The sequence below is a fragment of the Belonocnema kinseyi genome, chromosome 5 (genome assembly GCF_010883055.1).
Source record: "Belonocnema kinseyi isolate 2016_QV_RU_SX_M_011 chromosome 5, B_treatae_v1, whole genome shotgun sequence".
NCBI lineage: Eukaryota > Metazoa > Arthropoda > Insecta > Hymenoptera > Cynipidae > Belonocnema > Belonocnema kinseyi.
This window is the reverse complement of record NC_046661.1, coordinates 142,157,240-142,163,410: the sequence shown is the minus strand read 5'-3', so window position 1 is coordinate 142,163,410 and position 6,171 is coordinate 142,157,240. Positions and strand designations below refer to the sequence as shown.

General features: G+C 19.1%; 1 protein-coding gene across 2 annotated transcripts in view; it reads right to left on the bottom strand.

Annotated features, from left to right (window-relative positions):
• The window catches only part of LOC117173379 (lysophospholipase-like protein 1), a 19,931-nt gene that overhangs the window by 11,676 nt on the left and 2,084 nt on the right, over positions 1-6,171 (bottom strand). The window lies entirely within an intron of this gene.

Below are 6,171 nucleotides of genomic sequence, written 5' to 3'. Positions count from 1 at the left end.
AAAAAATATTGAGGTAATTAAATGAGATAAAAAGTATCCTATCCTTTAAGTTGGACCAAATTACACACAGTATACGAAATTTCATCAAGATCGGTTAAGTAGTTTCGGAGTTTAGTGGTGACAAACATCATGACACGTGATATAGATATAATATACTTAAAATCTATATATCAATAAAATAGAATTAACAATCAAATGGTTGACCTATCATACAAAAGAGACGAGTTTTCAAAAAAACAATTGAATTTTCAACCAAGAAAGATGACTTTTCTACCATAAATGATAAATTTACAATCTAAAAAGGACGAATTTTTAAGAAAACAATTTTAATGTAAAGAAAAAAGATGACCTTATCAAAATAGTTAAATTTTCAACCTACTAAACATTTGCATCGAAAAGGTCGAATTTTGAAGCCAAAAATGCGAATTTTTTTAAAGAGAGTTGAATTTCCAACCCAAACAGTTGAATTTGTAACAAAAAAAGTTTATTTTCGACCAAGAAAGGTGGCTTTTCTATCATAAAAGAGGAATTTTTGACTAAAAGAAGAATTTTCAAACAGTTAAATTGTATTAAAAAGACGTATTGTTAATAAAATAGTTGTAAACAAACCAAAAATGAAATAGTTACGTTTTTGGATAAAAAAAATTAATTTTTACATTCAATAAATTGCAGAAAAAAATTCTTTTAACCAGTTGCATTTACAATCGACCAAATAGTTGAATTTTCAACCTACAAAGATGAATTTTTTTAAGCAAAAAGAGGAATTTTCAACAAATTAATTGAAAAAAGCCTATTTTCTACAAAATAGTTAAAATTTCAACAAAATATTTTAATTTTTGATTAACTTTTCATTTAAATTTTCAACCCAGAATAATTTTTCAGTCTAAAATGACAAAAAAGTTGAATTTTAAAGCCAAAAATAAGATTTAAAAAAGGTAATTTTTTACCAAATAGTTTAATTTTGAACCAAATATTTAAATTATGCTAAAAAAGTTTAATTTTTAACAATAAAAATTAATTTTCAACCACATACTTTAATCTTTTAACGAAATTTTGAATGTTTAAGCCAAAAAGACGAATTTTCTATGAAACATTTCAATTTTCAACCCAAAAATATAAGATTTCAAATAAAACGGTGAATCTTCAACAAACAAAAAATTGATTTCTTAAAACGTAGTTTTACTTTAAAGCAAGAAATTTATTTTTCCACCAAAAAAGTTTATTTTTAACATATTAGTTAACGTTTCTATAAAATAGTTGAATTTTCAAGTTTAAAAGGGGAATTTTCCATGAAATACTTCAATTTTCAACCCGAAAATAGGATTAAAAAAATTAATTTTCTACCAAATAATTTAATTTTTCAACAAATATTTAAATGTTCATAACAATTTTTCAAAAAAATGGTGGAAATTTGAACAAAAAAGTTCATTTAAAACTAAATACTTTAATTTTTTATCAAACTGTTTAATTTTCAAGCCAAAAATACGAATTTTCTACAAAATAGTTGATAAATTAGTTGAATTTTTAACCAGAAAATATGCGCTCTCAATAAAATATGTAATAGTTGTTATTTCAAACCAAAATTGTTTTAATTTGGAACAAAAAAAAACCTGTGGAATTCTCAACCAAGAATAATTTTTCAGTCAAGAAAGAAAAAAAAAAGACATTTTGCTTTGGATTTTAAATTAAAAAATATGAATTTTTTACCAGATACTTATATTTTTATGATAATAGTTTCATTTTTAACCACATGGTTGAGTTTTAAACAAAAAAAAGCAAGAAGATAAAATATATAAATTTTTTTACAAAGCACATTAATTTTCAAAAAAATTATTGAACTTTAAAGCCAAAAAGGCCCGTTAAACCTTCAACTCGAAAATAGGATCTTTTTATCAAACAAGAATTAATTTTTTACCAAATATTTAAATTTCATAAAAATGATTTCATTTTCTACCAGATTGTTGTATTTTTCACCAAAAAATAACAATTTTTAATATAATACCTGAATTTTCAATTAAAAAGCAACAAAAAAAAATAAATTTTCAACAATAGTTAAACATAAAAGCTGATTTTTTTAACCCAGAATATAAATCTAGAAGTTGTTTTGAATTTGTTCACATTTAAAATTATTTTTGAAATTTTTTTCAGAACTTTTAAATATCTTTTAAAGATAATTGAATTTTTCCTAAATTTTTAGGAAATCCTGCAAATTTTAGAAAATTTCTTTAAAATTTTGATGTATAAATAACAATTCAACATTTATCATTTGTAAACGAAATAAAAAATTATTTTTTATTCTGAAAAATTATTTTAAGAGAGTATTTAAAAAGGTTTTAAAACATTCACAAAATTTTAAATAAAAGAATCTGGATTCAAACGGTGAAATTTTTCAGAAAAAAGTTCATTTTCAACCAAATACGTTGATTTTCTATCATTTTGTTGAATTTTCGAACCAAAAAGACGATTTTTCTACAAAATAGTTGATTCTTAAGCCCAAAAATATAAATTTTCAAATAAAATGGTGAATCTTCTACACAAAATTTTTTTTTTGCATTTTTTAGTTTTTTTAAATTATTAAAATTACTTAATTCTTTTTTTAAATTTTAACAGTCAAATATTGCTCAAGGTTCAATAATTAATATTTTTTTTAATTAAAAAATTTCAAATTGAATGTGTTAAAAATTAAATTTTTTCTACTGAAACAATATTTTTAATTTAGTAAAATTCTTTAATTAAGAATATATTATTATTAAGTTATTTTTAAGTTGAAAATAATTTATCCATTAAAAAATTATTTATTTTTTGTTTATTTATTTATTAAATAAAAATGTTTCTTATCCAAAATTTTTAACTTCAAAAGTTTTTAAAATGTAAGCTTAAAAATAAAAATTTTTAATGAAACATTTTTTGAGCAAAACATGAACTTTTAAACAAGAAGATTAATTTTCAAATAAAAATATTAATATTCGAAGAAAAAATGAAATTTCTAAACAAAATACATGATTTTGTAACGAAAAAGAATACTAATTTTCAACGAAATTGTTGAATTTTTAACTAAAAAAATAATACATAACTTTTAAAAAAAAACTTTTTCAACCAAAGTAATGAATTTTTAATTGTAATTATGAATCTTTAACTAGAATAATTTAATTTTTTACAAATGAGATTAATTTATAACAAAGAAGATTAATTTGTACAAAAAAAAAACGAATTTTCAAATGAAAAGGATTATTTTTCAACCAAAAATTGAATTATTAAATTTATAGTCAAAAAAAATGAATGTTCAAACAAAGAAGTAAATTTTTAAATAAAACGATGAACCTTAAAAAAAATAATTTTAAAAAAAGTTGAATTTACAACAAAATAATTTTATTTTCAATCTAAAATGTGAATTTTCCCCTAAAAATGATGAATATCTAACTGAAATAGAAGAAATTCAACCAAACAGAAGAATTTTTAAACAAGGTGATCAACCTTTAAAGAAAAAATATACTTTTCTACAAAAAAATAATATTTTTTTAAAACAAAATACGTGAATTCTCAACGAAATAGTTGAATTTTCAATTAAAAAAGAATTTGCATCAAAATTGCTAAATTTTAAACAAGAGAAAGTCAATTTTTAACAAAAAATGAAATAGTTAAATTTTCAGCAAAAAAAAAAGAATTTTTTTTTAACAATTAAAAATATATAAATATTAAAAATTAATTTTTTTTAACATAAAGATGAATTTTATACAAAACGAAAGAATTCTACTTTCAAGCAAATAATTTTCTACAAAAAAAAATACATTTTTAATAAAATACGTTAATTTTCAACCAAATAATAAATGATTCAATTTAAAATACTTTTCAGTTGAAAAAATTAACATTCAGCCAAACTGATAAATTTTCAACTAAAGAATATTTAACTGAAATTTTTTAATTTTATACCTTCGAAAAAGATTGATTTTCTACAAAAAAAAAAGAATTTCCAAAATTAAAGAAAAATTAAAACATTATTATTATAATTATATTATTAATTCCAAATTAAAAAAAAGTTTATTTTTTAAATAAAAAATATCAACTTGCAACCAAATAGTTGAATTTTCATTAAAAAAAATCAAATTTCAACTCAAAATAGAATAAATTTGTCATTCAAACTCTAATTCTCAATCACATAATTTTATTTGCAATTTAAAAAACAAATTTTCAACTACAAATGATCAATATTTAACTGGAAAACTTGAATTTTTAACCGAAAAAATGAATTTTTGAACAAGAAGATTAACTTTCCAAGGAAAAGATGATTTTACACAAAAAAAAAATTAATTTTTTAATCAAAATACGTGAATTTTCAAAGAAATAGCTGAATTTTCCATTAGAAAAGAAAAATTTTCATCCAAATTGTTCAATTTTTAACAAGAGAAGGTCAATTTTAAACAAAAAAAGAAATCGTTAAATTTTTAGTTGAAAAAAATTAATTTTCAACCAAACTGATCAATTTTTAACTAAAATTATTAATAAACAATATCAATTTTCAACCAAATAGTTGAATTTTCATCCAAAAAAGGTACATTTTAAACCAAAAATATATTGGTTTTTTTTTGTTATTAAAAATCTAATTTTTAACTACAAAAAAAGTATTTTCAGCAAAATATTTAGATTTTCTGCTAGAATAAATAAATTTCTAGTTAAAAAATTGATTTTCAACAAAGTAGTTATATTTTTAACCAGAGATGAATTTTCAGTTCAAAATTATAAAACTTTAAACAAAATTAATTTTTAACAAAAGAATTCAACTTTTATACAAATACTTTAATTTGTCAACCAAAAAGATGAATTTTCAACAAAAATTATAAATATTTAATTGGAAAAATTGCATTTTTAACCGAAAAAGAAGAATTTTTAAACGATAAGATTAACTTGTCAAGAAAACAATAATATTTTCCACCGAAAAAACCTGATTTTTAATTAAATAAATGAATTTTCAACGAAATTTAAAAAAAATGGAATAGATAAATTTTCACGAGAAAAAATTTGTTTTCAACACAAAAAAACGCATTTTTAAAGCAATCAATCAATTTTAAACTTTAAAAATTTTTTTAAAAAATTATCTTTAACTAGACAAATATATTTTTAACTAAAACTGCGCAATATTTGATTTGAATAATTTAAATTTTCGTTTTAAAAAATATTTAACTGGAATGGTTGAATTTGAAACTATAAAGATAAATTTTTAACTAAAATTATGAATCTTTAACTAGAATAATTAACTTTTTTACTACAAAAATAAATTTTCAACCAAGAAGATTAATTTATTAAAAAAATGAATTTTCAAAAAAAAAGGATAATTTTTCAACCAAAAATTGAATAATTAAATTTTTTTAAATGAATATTCAACTGGAATAATTTACATTCAAATTTGAAAAAAAAATAGTTTGAAAAATCGCATGAAAAACATTTTTCAACCGAAAAAAATTAATTTTTTATTAAAACGATGAGCCATCAACAACAAAAAAAATTTTAATAAAAAAATTTATTTTTCAACCAAGGAAATTGATTTCAAACCTAAAAGATGAATTTTCAACTAAAATGGTAAATATTTATCTGAAAAACTTGAATTTTTTAACCAAAAAAAAAATTTTTAACAAGAAGATTAACTTGCAAAGAAAACGATAATTTTCTACAAAAAAAATGGATTTTTAATAAAATACGTGAATCTTCAATGACATAATAAATTAATTTTCAACTTAAACAGAAAATTTTATATCCAAATTATTACATTTTGAAGCAAAAAAGGTCAATTTTCTACCCAAAATGGATTGATTTTTAACAAAGTAGTTACATTTTAAATCAGAGACGAATTTTCAATTAAAAATTATGAATCTTCAACGGAAAAAAAAATTATAAAAAAAATAAAATTCAACAAAAAATAGAATGGTTAATTTTTCTGTAAAAAATATAATTTTTAACTACAAAAAAATGTATTTTCAGAAAAATAGTTACATTTTCTAATGGAATTAAAATTTTTATTTAAAAAAAAATGTATATTTTTAACCAGAGATGAATTTTTAATTAAAAATTATGAAACTTCAACGGAAAAAAAAATTATAAAAAAAATAAAATTCAACAAAAAATAGAATGGTTAATTTTTCTGTAAAAAATATAATTTTTAACTACAAAAAAATGTAT